This window comes from Glycine max, chromosome 16 (genome assembly GCF_000004515.6).
Source record: "Glycine max cultivar Williams 82 chromosome 16, Glycine_max_v4.0, whole genome shotgun sequence".
NCBI classification, from domain to species: domain Eukaryota; kingdom Viridiplantae; phylum Streptophyta; class Magnoliopsida; order Fabales; family Fabaceae; genus Glycine; species Glycine max.
Window position 1 is genome coordinate 13,252,565 of NC_038252.2, and position 18,413 is coordinate 13,270,977.

Below are 18,413 nucleotides of genomic sequence, written 5' to 3' on the forward strand. Positions count from 1 at the left end.
CTGATTTTGGGTCCCAATAAGGTCTGGTGGCCCAATTACAAAAATAAAACCCAAAAACAAAATAAAATAAAATTGGACGACAAATAAAATTGTCTGCACTCTTCATGTCTAAGCCGGTTTAGCCCAATTGCTTACAATTCTCCTAAAATTAAATTAAAACACATAATTAGTCAAGTAGGCCCAAATGATAAAACTGCATAATTAATTTGAAAATTAAGGCTAATCAGTAATTAAAATGGTGATAGAAAGGGGTAAGAAATATGAGAAAATAATGACACATCACGGAGGTGCATGAAGGATCCTTTGACACCCATGCCAATGGGCATGCCATGGCCCGAAAGATTCTAAGAGTTGGGTATTACTGGATCAAAATGGAGAATGATTGTTATGTTCACGTGAGGAAATGTGACAAGTGCCAAGCTTTTGTAGATAATGTTAATGCTCCACTTGTATCGTTGAATATGTTGTCGACGCCATGGCCACTCTTAGTGTGGGGCTTAGATGTGATTGGGGCTATCGAGCCTAAGGCTTCAAATGGGCATCGTTTCATTCTAGTCATCAAGTATTTAAAATTAAAATGGATGAATCCGAGTATCGAACTCAGGGAACTAGTCTAAGACCGGGTTAAATTTAGAAATAAGGCATTGTTGAAAGAAACATTGATAATTGATGGTTTAAAACAAAATTAAACTAAGTCTAGGATAAAAACAATAAAAATGCAAGTAAAATTAACAGCAGTAGGTAAATATGTTGGGCCTTTCTAATGTATATAAAGATATTTCTCTAATCAATCATGCTTTTGTGTTCTATGTTGTAGCCAAAATTACTAAACCTCGATCCCTAGTTGGACTGAATCAATCCAAGCTTCGTCCTCAAATCCCTCTTATTGGACTAGGCTCAATTTAGGCAGCCCTCCTAGGTTTAGACTAACTTAAACTAAGCTTCATCCTCAGATCCCTCTTGTTGGACTAGACTCAATGAAACTTTAGACTAATTTAGCCTAAGCTTTGTCCTCAGATCCCTCTTGTTGGACTAGGCTTAGACCAAACAACGTTATTGTAACAGCATACTTAAAACCAAATCTTAATCCGCAGATCTCTCTTGTAAGATTAAGTTTCAATTCTGCTTTATTCAAGTTCTAAGGCAACAATACATTTTCCAATGTTAAAATCACATAACTAGGCACACTAATGGCTGATCAGACCAAGAGCATATGGAATTTAAGCACTGAAAGAAGCATCAAACACAAGAAACACAATCAATTAGATATGAAAATAATTACATCAGCTATTCAGTAGAAATCCACAACAAGGGTGTTTAGCCAGCCATTACAGAAGAAACCCTAACAATAATTGTTGGAAAAAGTGGCCTCAGAATAATTAAGAAGGGGGGGTTGAATTAATTATGAATGTGTCTTGACTAATTAAATTTTATCCTTCTTAATGTTACTAGATTCAATTAGGCTTTACTACCAAGTTACGAGAAAGTAAAGAATAGAGACAATAACTTATACAAAAGTAAAGCGGAAATAAAAAGTGCACAACGGAAAAGTAAATAGTATAGGAAAGAAGAAAGCAAACACAAGTTTTATATTGGTTCGGCAACGACCCGTGCCTACATCCAGTCCCCAAGCAACCCACGGTTCTTGAGATTTCCAATAACCTTGTAAAATCCTTTACAAGCAAAGAGACATAAATGATGTACCCTCCCTTGTTCTCTTTGAACAACAAAGTAGATGTACCTTCTACTTGAAGCGAACCACAAAGGATGTACCCTTCCTTGTGTTCACTATTACAACCAAGAAGCCACCCGTTTCTTACATAGAATTCTTAGACGGTTAGTTCTTTGAATTCAGTGTTTGGGCAAAGAATTCTCAGACGATTAGTTCTTTGAATTCTTTTGGCAAGAGGAAGAATGAAAGAAGAAGAAGAAGAGAACAACAGAAGGATAGCACAGTTTTTGTTTTTGCAGAATTTACCTTTCTTCAAGGAAAGATTGAACAAAAACTTAGAATGAATTTGGCAAAGGTTTTTTTATGTTATTGTATATTGTCTTGTGTATTAAAATGTATGTCAAGGTCTTACATATATAGAAACTTGATACCTTTTGAGAAAACCATGTTAAGACTTATAACTCTTAACATTTTCTTCAAAAACATTCACAAGTAATAGATTACCATAATGGTGTAATCGATTACACAATGTATTTTATGAAAAGTTGTGACTCTTCGGAATTGGATTTTAATTCCAACGTTCAGATTCACTTGTAATCGATTACACTATTTGAAAATCATTTTGGAATGTTGCAAAGCATTGAACCTAGTTTGAAAACCATCTTGGTCACTGGTAGTCGATTACTACCAAATGGTAATCAATTACCAGAGAGTAAAAACTCTAGTAACTTAGAAGATTTCAGAAAATCCTTTTTAAAACAAAAAACGTGCTATTTGATGTTTTTGAAAAATACTTTTTACTACCTACTTTGACTTGGCTTGATGCTTCTTGATTTCTTCATTTGATTCTTGAATCTTTGAGTGGAATCTTGAATGCTTGATTCTTTAATCTTGAAACAAATCTTTAAGCTTTGGCATCATCAAAACATCTTGGTGAATCATCATGGTAGCTTTGCTTCCACAATCTCCCCCTTTTTGATGATGCAAACCTGAAATCAAGAGATACATACAAGCTATTTTCTAGTCGTTCACTCACTTTATTCTCCCCCTTTCCTTTTGAGTTTAAGCTTAATTCTTTTTAAAACTTAGTAAATTTAATATCTTGATTTCTAACATACCCATTTTTTCTCCCCCTTTGGCAACATTAAAAAAGCCAAAGTGCGTAAAATAAAATCATACATAAGAAATTTTAAAACATACATAAAGCATAATTTTAAATAACACCAAATTTAAATACATAGTCATATATCATCAAAAAAACCAAGTTCAATCATAACTAATTAAGTACCAAATACTTAAACATAACCAATGTTCAGAGAGTAAATAACTAACATTAATGTCATAAGATATAGCAAAATACACGGCTTAAAGATAGAAAATACGAGAAACTATAATAATAATCTAAGTGGATGGTGGCGGTGGAAGGTCAAAGCAATCTCTGATGAAAGTAATGTTGCCTTCAATCTTCGTGATCCTAGAATCCATCTCTCCGAATCGAATGTCTACTTGACTCTCCAAGGAGTCAAATCTCTCTCCAACATAGGTCTGAAGATTGTCAAACCTATCCATGACACTCTGCAGAAGAGAAGAATCCTCTCAAGGAGGTGAACATCCCTTAGCATCATGTGGTTCAGCATCCTTCTTTACCCAAGAGCCATCACGCTCTTTGCGATAACCGAAGGAGGCGACCATTGCAGCCCCAATGGAGAAGGACTTCTTGATTTGAACAAAAGGTTTAGAATCAAGAGGTACCTCGAAATGGTGAAGAAAGAGAGAAATAAGATGAGGATAGGGTAAGGGAGCATTTGATCGCAATGCCTTACTCATGCGATAATGAACTAAGTGAGCCCAGTCGATTTAACGACCGGTAAGAAATGCCCACATGATAATGAGACTTCTTCAAAAACCTGTGCAAGGTTTGAAGATCTCGGAAGCAAAATGCGAACAATAAGATAGTGGAGGATACGGCAATCAAATGCCAATGAACCGGCAAGAAGCCTTCCGATCATATCCGCTTGGTTGGTGTAAACCAACCGGCGGGCATCGTAAACAGAAAAATCGAACTTCCAATCATCATCAAGTGTACCTTCAAATGGTACACCATCACTGGATAACTAAGTGAGTTCAAAGAAAAGGGACTGGTCTATGACCATCTTAATCCCATATACTTCAGAAATCTAGGAACCTTCTTGAATTTCTAAGTTTGAATAAAAAGCTTTCACTAATTAAGGATGTCGCAACCTACCCTTCCATGGAAGGAAAATGCGCGGAGTCGCCACCAACGTTTATTCGAGGAAAACATCGGAAAAAACGGAAAGGTGGGGTCAATGAACTTTAAGTGTGAAAGGTTCGGGAGTTGTATTTACGCACTGGGAAGGTATTAGCACCCCATGCGTCCGTCACAAAGGACAACAGCCTTTAATCAAGTGTGCAAATATGACCTCTGATATGGTAATCAAGTGTATTTATGCCTTTTTTGTATTTTTTATCTTTTTGTGGTCGACAAGGGTGTTTCCCTTGCTCCTACGTATTCCTCAATTGTGATAAGGAAGTCAGACCTACGTAGTTCTTTGAGAACTAAATGTTGGTTAAGTTGTTTTTATCCTTTTTTTGCAAGATATATTTCGACTGAATAAAAGGTCATTTAAGGCGTTGGACCATTAAACGACCTTTTGATTCTTTTGAAAGGAGAGAAAAACATTAAGGCATTGGACCATTAATGATCCTTTGGTTTTTTGAAAGAGGTGACAAAGTTATGTGTTGATTTTAGGCTTTCAAAAGTCCACGTTTAACCAATAAAAGCGAAGAGGACCATTTCAAGACGTTGGACCTTAAAATGGTTTTTAGGTGATTTTTAATGACAAAAGCTTGATTTGTGAGTTGAGTTTAGCCTTAGTTTCACTTGCGTTATTAGTCAATTCAATTAAGAAGAATCCCAACGAAAAACGTCCGATTGATTTTTTTGATTATTTTATTTAAAGATATTTTTTGATTACTATATTATTATTTTGCCTCTTTTTGGTTTTAAACGTGGTTACGACGTGAAAGATCGGTCATATTTAATTTTTGATCGGTGGAAATTTATTTAATTTTTGATCGGTGGAAATTTATTTTATTTTTTATTAGGCAAGAAAACGACTTAAATAAATGGTTAAAGCACGTCAAAAAGGGGTACGGAAAGCAAACAAAATAAAAATAAAAGCACGTGAAACAAGTGGGGACCACTAAGGGCACATAGAATGAATTGAAAGGTTCCATTTCGGGAACTTACCGGTTGAAGACCAAAGAACGACGAAGAATGAACAAAGAAAGATGAAGAACGATGAAGAACGGTGGAAAACCTTCACGAAATTGCCCACGGAAATGTCTCGGAAGCATTACGGAAGCGCCTCGGCTTGGATTTTCTTCACAGAAACAATTTTTCTCACTAATTTCAAGTGAATCGTAGATACCAGGAGGGTGGAACGAATTTGCTCTGCCCTGATTCCCCTATTTATTGGGGAAAAGAGGGAGGTGGTTGCCGCCCAGCTTGCCCAGGCGAGCTGGGTTGCTTCCACTTGAAGGCACCGCCTTCTGTTGGAACACCCTGGAAGGTCCAAGTGGGCCTGGTTGCTATTTGCACACCCCTATTTACTAAATACACCCCCTTTGCCTTTTTTTGCTGATTCTTTTCCTGTAACGTTACGGAACTTTACGGATTACGTAACGATACTTGTTTTCTTTACGTAATGTCACGAAACTTTACGGATTACGCAACCATCCCCTCTTTGACTTCTGGAATGTTACGGATTGCGCAACAATGCTTCCTTTCGACTCCTGACATGTCGCGAAACTTCACGGATTGCCTAACGATAGGTGTTAAGTACCTCGAAGCGGTCAAGCGAAGGTTGCATGACACCAACAAATGGTCCCCAGACGAAATTAGGGTATGACAGTTGCCCCTCTTTACTTATCTTTTATTGGAGATAAAAGCGAAGTAAAGATAAGACACTAATTTTGTTCAAGCGGAACGTCATTCGGCCGGTCAATATCCCCGCCAGTGGAACCTGTCATTCAGAAAGAAAAGAAAGTGCTGCAGAAGCGTCAACAAACTTCAGTGTCTTAAAAATGACAAAGTTGGACAACCACGACACATCCCTTCGCCATTGCACTCGATCGTCCCTGTCCAGCAGAGAAAAATCTCGCGTTTCGTTGGGGTTGACTATTTCCGGACGACGAGAGTAAAAACCTGCAAAAATTTTGAAAATGATCAGCAATGAACGACCAACATCATCCTCATACCGTCGAATTCGTTCCCCTCGATTGACGAAAGGCATAAAGAACCATAAGGTATCTCCGCCTAATACCTGACTTGCTATCCCTGGATGACAAAAGGTGCAGAAGACGATGTCAGTTTCTTCGCGTCAACGGGCTCGTTTGCCCCGGGTTGACGAAAGGTGCGGGTAACCATATGGTAACCCCGCATGTCACCTGACTTCACGGGTCAGGAAGACAAAAGGTGCAGGAGACGATTTTAGTCTCTGCATGCTATTGTGCTTTGAGTCTTACAGATAGCAAAAGAATGTTTATACGGATAACCACTTGGGTATTTCCGCCTACCCATAACTTCACGAGTTAATACAGACAGAGGTTGTCTGCGCGGAAGATGACGTAAATCTCCGCGAGTCAATGGGCTTGTTGGCCGCAATTGACAAAGGGTGCAGAAGACGGCGTTAGTCTCTGCATGCTATCATGTGTTCAGTCTTAGAGATAGCAAAAGAATGTTTATACGGATAACCACTTGCGTATTTCCGCCTGCCCCCAAACTTCACTAGTTAGTACTGACAGCGGTTGTCTGCACGGAAGACAACGTAAATCTCCGCGTATCAACGGGCTTGTTGGCCGCGATTGACAAAGGGTGCAGAAGACGACGTTAGTCTCTGCATGGTATCATGCGTTGAGTCTTAGAGATAGCAAACAATTGTTTATACGGATAACGACTTGGGTATTTCCGCCTGCCCCATAACTTCACGAATTAGTACCGATAGAGGTTGTCTGCGTGGAAGATGACGTAAATCTCCGCGTGTCAATGGGCTTGTTGGCCGCGATTGACAAAGGGTGCAGAAGACGACGTTAGTCTCTGCATGCTATCATACGTTGAGTCTTAGAGATAGCAAAAGAATGTTTATACGGACAACAATTTGGAAATTGCCACCTACCCCCTAACTTCATGAGTTAGTACCGACCGAGGTTGTAAGCGTGGAAGACGACGTAAATCTCTGCATGTCAATAGGCTTGTTGGCCGCGATTGACAAAGGGTGCAGAAGATGACGTTAGTCTCTGCATGCTATGATGTGTTGAGTCTTAGAGATAGCAAAAGAATGTTTATACGGATAACCACTTGGGTATTTCCGCCTGCCCCCTAACTTCACGAGTTAGTACTGCAGAGGTTGTCTGCGCGGAAGACAACGTCAATCTTCGCGTGTGAACTGGCTTGTTGGCCGCGATTGACAAAGGGTGCAAAAGACGACGGTAGTCTCTGCATGCTATCATGCGTTGAGTCTTAGAGATAGCAAAAGAATGTTTATACGGATAAACACTTGGGTATTTCCGCCGGCCCCCTAACTTCTCGAGTTAGTACCGACAGAGGTTGTAAGCGCGGAAGACGACGTAAATCTCCGCATGTGAAAAGGCTTGTTGGCCGGGATTGACAAAGGGTGCAGAAGACGACGTTTGTCTCTGCATGGTATCATGCGTTGAGTCTTAGAGATAGCACAAGAATGTTTATACGGATAACAACTTGAGCATTTCCGCCGGCCTGCTAACTTCACGAGTTTGTACTGCAGAGGTTGTCTGCATGGAAGACGACGTAAATCTTCGCGTGTCAATGGACTTGTTGGCCGCGATTGACAAAGGGTGCAGAAAATGACGTTTTTCTTTGCATGGTATCATACGTTGAGTCTTAGAGATAGCAAAAGAATGTTTAAACGGATAACGACTTGGGTATTTCCGCCGGCCCCCTAACATCACGAGTTAGTACTGGAGAGGTTGTCTGCGCGGAAGACGACGTAAATCTCCGCGTGTGAACGGGCTTGTTGGCCGCGATTGACAAAGGGTGCAGAAGACGACGTTAGTCTCTGCATGGTATGATGCGTTGAGTCTTAGAGATAGCAAAAAATTGTTTATACGGATAATGACTTGTGTATTTCCACCTGCCCCATAACTTCACGAATTAGTACTTACAGAGGTTGTCTGTGCGGAAGATGACGTAAATCTCCGCGTGTCAACAGGCCTTTTGGCCGCGATCGACAATGGGTGCAGAAGACGACGTTAGTCTCTGCATGCTATCATACGTTGAGTCTTAGAGATAGCAAAACAATGTTTATACGGACAACAATTTCGAAATTTCCACCTACCCCCTAACTTCATGAGTTTGTACCGATCGAGGTTGTAAGCGCGAAAGACGAGGTAAATCTCTGCATGTCAATGGGCTTGTTGGCCGCGATTGACAATGGGTGCAGAAGATGACGTTAGTCTCTGCATGCTATGATGCGTTGAGTCTTAGAGATAACAAAAAATTGTTTATACGGATAATGACTTGTGTATTTCCGCCTGCCCCATAACTTCACGAATTAGTACTGACAAAGGTTGTCTATGCGGAAGATGACGTAAATCTCCGCGTGTCAACAGGCTTGTTGGCCGCGATCGACAAAGGGTGCAGAAGACGATGTTAGTCTCTGCATGCTATCATACGTTGAGTCTTAGAGATAGAAAAACAATGTTTATACGGACAATAATTTCGAAATTTCCACCTACCCCCTAACTTCATGAGTTTGTACCGACCGAGGTTGTAAGTGCGAAAGACGAGGTAAATCTCTGCATGTGAAAGGGCTTGTTGGCCGCGATTGACAAAGGGTGCAGAAGACGACGGTAGTCTCTGCATGCTATCATGCGTTGAGTCTTAGAGATAGCAACAAAATGTTTATACAGATAACCACTTGGGTATTTCCGCCTGCCCCCTAACTTCATGAGTTAGTACTTACAGAGGTTGTCTGCGTGGAATACGACGTAAATCACCGCGTTGTGAACAGACATGTTGGCCGCGATTGACAAAGGGTGCAAAAGACGACGATAGTCACTGCATGCTATCATGCGTTGAGTCTTAGAGATAGCAAAAGAATGTTTACACGGATAACCACTTGGGTATTTCTGTCAGCCCCCTAACTTCACAAGTTAGTACTGACAGAGGTTGTCTTCGCGGAAGACAACGTAAATCTCCGCGTGTTAACGGGCTTGTTGGCCGCGATTGACAAAGGGTGCAAAAGACGACGTTAGTCTCTGCATGCTATCCTGCATTGAGTCTTAGAGATAGCAAAAGAATGTTTATACGGATAACCACTTGGGTATTTCCGTCGGACCCTTAAGTTCACGAGTTAGTACTGACAGAGGTTGTCTGCGCGAAGACGACGTAAATCTCCGCATGTGAACAGGCTTGTTGGCCGCGATTGACAATGGGTGCAGAAGACGACGTTTGTCTCTGCATGGTTGATCGAGGCCGTACCCGAATCAAATAAACATGAAAATGCAGTAACTAGGAAGTGATCCTAGGTCGTTTCCCAACGAGCAATGACAAACCAAATGTTCATAATATACTTGCGCAGTAACAGAAACGATTGGGGGGTTTGTTTGTTTTGTGATTAAAGAGCAGAATAAGTAAACTGGAATATGAAATTACTAATATTAAAAACGGGTTGTTTCCTCTGATTCAGAAGCCATTCTCTTATCCTGGGTTATGGAGAATTTGTCCCTAACAGTTAACCACTTAATCCAACCCTATTTCAATTTACTAAGCGAAAATCAACTTAGGGTTGTCAATACGTGATTAGGCACCACATAGACCAGTTAGCCCTTCGTCCATTAAGCATGAACACAAGTTAGGCTCAGAGGCAATTAATCGAACACGAAGCGTGCACTGATTAATGTTCACAAATTTGGGTTCACAAATTTGGGAAAACTGCCAGGAAACCACATTATAAACGAAACCTCAAAGAGAGTTGGGCTTCGTCCTTAAAAGGAAACAACACCAAAATAATTAGCCTTCCATAGATTCAAACAGAAAACGTAAATGAACAGAAATGTAAATGAACAGAAACGTAAATGGGACAGAAATGAAATTGAAAGTAGAAGAAGAAACAAGAACGAAATTGTAATTAGAAGCAGAAAGTGTAAAAATAGAGTCACTCAAAGTAGCATCCAAGCAGAAAAACGTAAAACCCTAAAACAAAAGCTCTGAATAATGAATAACATAACAGAATAGCCTTGCACAAATCCCAAGGTTGCTATTTAAAAAGAGTCACTCAAAGTCACTGGGCCCTATTACAATACTCTGGCCCAAAACGAAATAAACACTGAACAACATAAAATAAATTTGCGAAATTTCCTAATTAGAAATTAACTAAGGTAAGCGCTGCTTTATTTGCCCTCTTCAAGTCCATAACCAAAATCCGGATTAAGCCCAATGTTTCATTAATTCATGAAATTAGATTAAAAACATCAAATTAGCTAAATGAGCCCAAATAATAAAATTGCCTGATTAATTGACAATTAAGACCAATCAGTAATTAAAATGGTGCAAAAAGGGTTTAGAAAATAAAAGAAAATGATGGCACATCAAAACCCCCCATACTTAGCCTTTTGCACTCCGGGGCAAAATGAAACAAAGAACAAAATCCAAGGATATCAAAGAGAGACAAACAAAAACATTCACATATTTCTCAATGAACATCAAGGAATGAAAGGAATGGGTAACATCTAACATAAGGAGATCCAAAAAAAATCAAGACATTCATGAAAATCATCCAGGCAACCCAATCATGGCAAAATAGTTAATCAGCTCAAGAATGAAAAATGATAAAGCCTCACAAGATATACACTCTATCTCTCAAGTGTCTAGGCTACTATTTACCCTCAAAGCACCCATGAAAACAAACACCACATAAACTTGGCAAGATTCTAAAATTGACAATCAACCCATAAACACAAGCACATGAGGATCAAAAGGTCTTTTAAAGTTGTAATGGGGCCAAGGACAAGGTATGGAAAAATATGGAATAAGTGGCTAAATCCCAAAGGAATAGAGGAGCAATGGGGAATAAGTGCATATTAAGAAAAAATAAGAAAATAAAAAGAAGTAAAGATAAAATTTAAACATAAAGAGTAGAACCAAGAGTTTCATCATTCTTGTGCCATTTAAGATCTTATTCACTCAACTTTATTGCTTTTCTTTTTCTTTTTTCGAATATTTTTTTTTTTTACTCTATAGCCTTTGAGAAACAACATTTCATTCAGCATGTCCAACATTTAACCAATATACAATGTACATCAAGTATGGCCCAAAATACATCATGAAGCATAGCCAACAAAACAAGTTATCCAATGAAACAAAAACCCCCCACACTTATTCCCAAAACAATTCCAAAGCTCCAAAATTCCTTAAGGATATGGTGATATCATGGTTTTTCATTTAAGGCTTGTAGAGAGATTCAAAACAAGGAAAGGGAAACAAGGCTCAAAAGGGCTATCAAAGGAATTAATTCAAGGTAAGTCCATTTGGCTAGAAGCTTATAAGAACAAAATTGCCTCAATCATTTCCAAATATGCATGTGAATTAGGAAGCATCAACAAGAATCAAGCCAAGGCTATTGTGCAAGCAATCAATGGGGCAAAACACACCAAATGATTATGATGATGGATGGCTCAAATTCTCACATAGGTAAACTCATCACTTTCAAATTGAGCTTTCAAAACTATCATGACATGTAGAGGAGAATCAAGGATTTCAAGTCACAAAATGTCAAGAACTTTTATTTTCAAAACAATTACCCATTTCTTGAACATATCCTATGATTCAAAGAAAAACATGCAAAGTCGTACATGCACACAAAATTGACCCAAAATATTAAACTAAAAATCTGACGAAACTAACAACATTAACAAATTAACACAACTAACAAATTAACAAAACCAACAAAACTAGCAAAACCAAAGAACACTCCCCGCCCCCATACTTAAACAACACATTGTCCTCAATGTAGCACAATTAAAAGATTAAAAACAATTAAATCATCAAATAGAATTGGACAAGTGTAATAAAAGCAAAGAAGGAGATAGGAAAAGAAAAACTCCCTAAGTCATGGTGGAGGAAGGAAGTCTCTTCCACCACTACGTCCACTAAAGAAGGGTTCGTGAGGAATGGCTTAAGTCGATGTTCGTTGACCTTGAAGCTCTTGTTTGGGGAGTCACTTTTGATCTCAACTGTACCATAAGGAAAAACATTAGTAACAAGAAAAGGACCAATCCACTTAGACCTCAACTTACCACTCATGAGACCAAGCCTAGAATTATACAATAACACTTTTTGCCCAACCATGAAGTCCTTCTTAACTATCATACTATCATGGAACTTCTTGGTCTTTTCTTTGTAGAACTTGGCATTCTCGTAGGCTTCTAGGCGGATTTCATCTAACTCACTCAGTTGCAACTTTCTTTCCTCACCAGCTTGATCCATAGAGAAGTTGCAAGTCTTCACTGCCCAGTAAGCTTTGTGCTCAATTTCCACTGGAAGATGACATGCCTTTCCAAAGACAACCCGATAAGGAGACATTCCTATGGGTGCTTTGTAGGCAGTTCGATGTGTCCAGAGAGCATCATCAAGCCTGGTACTCCAATCTTTCCTGCTTGGCTGCACAATCTTCTCTAAAATTCTCTTGATTTCCCGGTTAGAAATTTCTACTTGTCCATTGGTCTGGGGGTGGTATGGTGTGGATACCCTGTGTACCACCCCGTACTTTTTAAGCAGGGCATGCATTGTCCTGTTGCAAAAATGGGTTCCTTGATCACTAACAATTGCTTTAGGTACTCCAAACCTGCAAAACAGATTAGACCTGACAAAGTCTGCAACAACTTTAGCATCATTAGTTATAGTGGGCTTGGCTTCCACCCATTTTGAAACATAGTCAACTGCAAGGAGAATGTAAACATAACCAAAAGAGACAGGAAAAGGGCCCATGAAATCTATACCCCAGACATCAAACACCTCACAGCATAGCATAGGTTGTTGAGGCATTTGTTGTCGCCATGTAAGTGTATTTCCTGCTCTCTGACATTGCTCACAAGTGCTGCAGATCTTCCACGCATCTTTAAAGATGGTGGGCCAATAAAAACCACAATCAAGCACTTTGCAAGCTGTCCTTTGAACACCTAGATGACCTCCCGGTGCGGAAGAATGACAAAACTGCAGGACTGAGTCATTCTCATGATCTGGAATGCATCGTCTAATTACCTGATCACTGCGCAATTTCCACAAGTAGGGGTCATCCCAAATAAAATGCTTAGCATCACTTTTAATTTTATCTTTTTGGGCCTTAGATGCTAAGGGAGGAAAAACAGAGGCAACTAAATAATTGACAATGTTAGCAAACCAGGGAGTAGAAAGAGAGTCAGAAATACTATACAGTATATACAAATGATCATCCGGGAAATCATCCTGAATGGGTGAATCCGCATCTGATACACGTTCGATCCGACTCAAATGATCAGCAACTAGATTTTGTGCTCCGCTCCTATCCCGGATCTCCAAGTCAAACTCTTGGAGCCAGAGCATCCATTAGATCAACCTAGGCTTAGAATCAGCCTTCTTCAACAAGTACTTTAGAGCTGTATGGTCAGTGTAAACAATAATGCGGGTACCAAGCAAATAAGATCGAAATTTTTCAAGAGCAAAAACTATGGCTAGAAGCTCTTTCTCAGTAGTAGTATAATTCGCTTGGGAAGCATCTAAAGTCCTAGAAGCATAATATATCACCCTGGTCAATTTATCAATTTTCTGAGCAAGGACAGCCCCCAATACATAATTTGATGCATTACACATAAGCTCAAAAGGGGTTGTCCAATCGGGTGCCTGGATGATGGGGGTGGTAGTCAACGCTCTTTTGAGGCAATCAAAAGCCTCTTTGCATCTGTCATTAAAGTCAAACTCCACCTCCTTTTGCAACAAGTTGGACAGTGGAAGGGCTACTTTGCTAAAATCCCTTATAAAGCGCCTGTACAATCCTGCATGACCAAGAAAAGATCGCACCTCTCGCACACAAGAGGGTTAAGGCAATTGTGAAATAACAGAAATTTTTGCAGGATCTACTTCAATACCCTTATTGGAAATAATGTGGCCTAAAACTATACCTTGCTCAACCATAAAATGACATTTTTCAAAATTTAGAACTTGGTTAGTTTCAATGCATCTATTCAAAACTTTTTCCAAACTATTCAAACAACCATCAAAAGAGGATCCATATACAGTGAAATCATCCATAAACACCTCTATGCAATTTTCTAAAAAACACTGAAAATACTAATCATGCACCGCTGGAAGGTACCAGGGGCATTGCATAGGCCGAAAGGCATCCTCCTATAGGCAAAAGTGCCGAAGGGGCAGGTGAATGCGGTCTTTTCCTGATCCTCAGAAGCAATAGTAATTTGCATATAACCAGAAAAACCATCAAGGAAACAGTAGTGGGATTTACCTTCCAGGCGTTCAAGCATCTGGTCAATGAATGGCAGGGGAAAATGGTTCTTTTTGGTAACCTGGTTCAGCCTCCTATAGTCAATGCAGACTCTCCAACTGTTCTGCACCCAAGTAGGAATCAGCTCCTCCTTCTCATTTTTTATCACTGTGAGGCCGGTCTTCTTCGGGACTACCTGGACGGGACTCACCCATTGGCTGTCGGAGATAGGATAAATGATTCCAGCTTGCAAAAGCTTGGTTATCTCCTTCTTCACTACATCAAGAATCACCGGGTTGAGTCTTCTCTGTGGCTGTCTTACTGGTTTAGCTCTGTTAGTGCTTAGCTTTACTGAGTTTTAAAAGATTGGCTAAAATTTTGTTAAAACATAAGCACTTAGACAATGAAGGAAAGCTGGAGTTGCTGCACATGATGTCTAACATTATGTCAAGGAATCAGATCGGGCTGCACAATGCACAAGGCAAGATAAAATGTCAAATGAAGAATTGAAGCTGCAGGATCCACGATGTCGGATACAATGTCCAGGACATCCTGCCCGAAAATACTGGACACATAAATCTGTTATACCTTTAACAGCTTAATGTGCAGTCAGCAACAGATTAGGCGATCTATCTTTAGGAACGAATTAAAAGATAATTAAAGTTCGAATTACAAACTTGAATAGTTCGTTCAGGGATTAAGGATTAAAGATAAAAACTAAAAGATCAAACTTTATCTTTTAGATCTTTAAGTGCAGATTTTTCAGGAGAATGATAGATCTTATCCAGCGCAAGTTGTTGCAGCCCAGATACGTACACTGCTATATAAACATGAAGGCAGCACGGGTTTGATTACCAAGTCCGAGATTGAAGAGTTATTTTGTGAGTTTTGGGACTTGAGTGTTTTGTGAGCCACCTTGATGTTACCCTAACATCAAGTGTTGGACCTGAGTGTGTAGAGTTGATCTCTATTGTTCAGAGAGCAATCTCTGGTGTGTCTTTGATTTATTTGTAAACACGGGAGAGTGATTGAGAGGGAGTGAGAGGGGTTCTCATATCTAAGAGTGGCTCTTAGGTAGAGGTTGCATGGGTAGTGGTTAGGTGAGAAGGTTGTAAACAGTGGCTGTTAGATCTTCGAACTAACACTATTTTAGTGGATTTCCTCCCTGGCTTGGTAGCCCTCAGATGTAGGTGACGTTGCACCGAACTGGGTTAACAATTCTCTTGTGTTATTTACTTGTTTAATCTGTTCATACTGTCAAATATAATCTGCATGTTCTGAAGCGTGATGTCGTGACATCCGGTACGACATCTGTCATTGGTATCAGAATTTGAAGCTCCATCCTCTAAATTTATTCGATGCATACATGTGGATGGGCTAATACCAGGAATGTCCGCCAGGGTCCAGTCTATAGCCTTCTTATGCTTCTTGAGAACTGACAACAACTTCTCCTCTTGCTCATGAGCAAGGGAGGCAGATATAATCACTGGAAAACTCTTGCTATCATCCAAGTAAGCGGATTTTAAATTTGACGGCAGAGGCTTTAATTCTGGTGTGGTCGGCTGGACAGTGGTAGAAGGAGATGGTTTCTCAGCCTTTACCTCATAAAGAAAGTCAGAGGTATGTGTACTTCCTGAAACATGGTTAGTCCTATCTGACTCTATAAAATCAATCTCGAGAGGTAAAGCACCACCACCAGACATGCAATCAATATCACTCTCAAATTCACTCTCAGCATCAAATTCAGACATATGATCAAGTACAATTTCAGACTCAATGCATGAAGAGTGAGAGGCATGCAGATTAGAATAAAGATCAGTCATGTATTCATCAACAACATGGTCAATTATTTCAGCACGAAATACAGAAAGATCTTCAGATGGGTATTTCATAGCATCCAGAATATTAAAATGAACAGTTATATCACCAAACTCCATGGATAGTGTGCCTGCATAAACATCTATCTTAGTTCTAGCAGTTTTCAGAAAGGGTCTGCCTAGAATGATGGGAACTGATCCTTGAGAAAATCCATCTTCCATATTCAAAATATAAAAATCAACAGGGAAAATCAGTTCACCAACTCTAACTAAGACATCTTCTATGAAACCAACAGGATAGACAACACTTCTATTAGCTAAATGAATTACCACATCAGTTGACTGCAAGGGGCCTAGAGATAGAGAATTAAAAATAGACAGAGGCATAACACTAACAGAAGCTCCTAAATCTAGCATGGCATTGTCAAACTTACTATTCCCTATAATACAAGGTAAGCTAAATGTACCTGGATCTTTGCAATTTTCAGGAATTTGAGGAACAGATTTACCAATCAATGCGAAGACATTTCTGCCCATGCTAATTCGTTCACTTCCTTTAAGCTTCCGCTTATTAGTGCACAACTCCTTCAAGAATTTAGCATATCTTGGAATTTGCTTTATTGCATCCAACAGAGGTATGTTTACCTCTACTTTTCTAAACGTTTCCATGATCTCTTTCTATGCCTCTTCCATTTTTTTGTTGGAAACTGCTCTTGGAGGGAATGAAAGAGGGAGAATGTGCTGCTTCTGCAAATCAGAATTACCTGTGGAAGAAGATTCACCTGCACAGAAATTGTTATGTAAATTTTTGTCATCACCTTTTTCTGGAGTAGAGTGAAGTTTGGCAGGTTCATTTACAGATGAGGAAGGTGCTACGGGTTGAGGTCCTTGACACTGCTTTCCCGACCTCAATGAAATGGCACTGACATTTTTGGGATTTTGGACAACTTGAGAAGGTAGCTTGTCAGAATTCTGGGACATTTGTTGATTCAATTGTGTAGCTAATTGTCCCATCTGATTAGTCAAGCTCTGAATGGAAGCTCTGGTCTCTTGTTGAAACTGCATGTTTTGCATAGTCATTTGCCTCACAAGTTATTCGAGGGAAGGATGTGGAGGGGCCTCAACTGTTGGCTGTTTTTGGGGCTGTTGCTGTTGTTGGATTGGTGGAGGAATGTATGGTCTACTTGGGCCAGCAACATTTTGGAAGAAAGGAGCAGGCTGCTGTTGTTGTTGCTAAGGGCTGGACCATCTGAGATTAGGGTGATTCCTCCATCCAGGGTTGTATCTATTACTGGAGAGGTCAGAATTGTTCTACTGTGGTTGATTTTGCTGCTGAGGTTGAGGAGGTCTATTGTAAATATTTGCAGCATAAGCTTCAGGCTGCTCAATTGCTCCAGGTTGCTGCATGGAAGGGCAAAGGTCTGTATGGTGGTCAGCAGAGGAGTACAAACCACAAACCCTTGTGACAGGTACAAATTTCTGATTCAAGGCCAGCTGGGTTACCAAGTTAACCAATGCATCCAGTTTGCCTTCAAGCTTCTTAGTCTCAGATGATGCAGCTGAGTTTGTAGCTACCTCATGCACTCCTCTAATGACTATGGCATCATTTCTGGTGCTAAACTGCTGGGAGTTGGAAGCCATCTTCTCAATTAAATTTCTGGCTTCAGCAGGAGTCATGTATCCAAGGGCTCCACCACTGGAAGCATCTATCATACTTCTCTCCATATTACTGAGTCCTTCATAAAAATATTGGAGAAGCTGCTCCGAAATCTGATGGTGAGGGCAACTGGCACATAGTTTTTTAAATCGCTCCCAGTACTCATTTAGGCTCTCTCCACTGAGTTGTCTAATACCTGAGATATCTTTCCTGATGGTTGTGGTCCTGGAAGCAGGGAAAATTTTTTCTAAGAATACTCTCTTAAGGTCATCCCAGCTCGTGATGGACCTTGGAGCAAGGTAATACAACCAGTCCTTTGCCACTCCCTCTAATGAATGAGGAAAAGCTTTCAAAAATATGTGATCCTCTTGGACATCTGGGGGTTTCAAGGTGGAGCATACAATATGAAATTCCTTCAAATGTTTGTGCGGGTCTTCACCTGCAAGGCCATGAAACTTTGGAAGCAAATGAATCAGTCCAGTTTTAAGAACATATGGGACATCCTCATCAGGGTATTGGATGCACAAGCTTTCGTAGGTGAAATCAGGTGCAGCCATTTCCCTTAGAGTCCTCTCACGGGGTGGAGGTTGTGCCATGTTCTCAGAATGCTCAAAATTATAATGTTCAAGATCAGGATGTTCAAAATCACCAATAACAGAATGCACATATTCACCAGTAATGGAATGCTCAGAATGATCAAAAGGTATAAAATGATGCCTAACTAATCTATG

At 39.9% G+C, this 18,413-nt stretch overlaps 1 non-coding gene across 1 annotated transcript; it reads left to right on the forward strand.

The window, feature by feature from the left end:
* Positions 1–17,793: 17,793 nt before the first annotated feature.
* On the forward strand, positions 17,794–17,900 carry LOC112999860 (small nucleolar RNA R71). The gene has a single exon (XR_003265078.1). It is a non-coding gene; the product is annotated as a small nucleolar RNA R71 (small nucleolar RNA).
* The last annotated feature ends 513 nt before the right edge of the window (positions 17,901–18,413 follow it).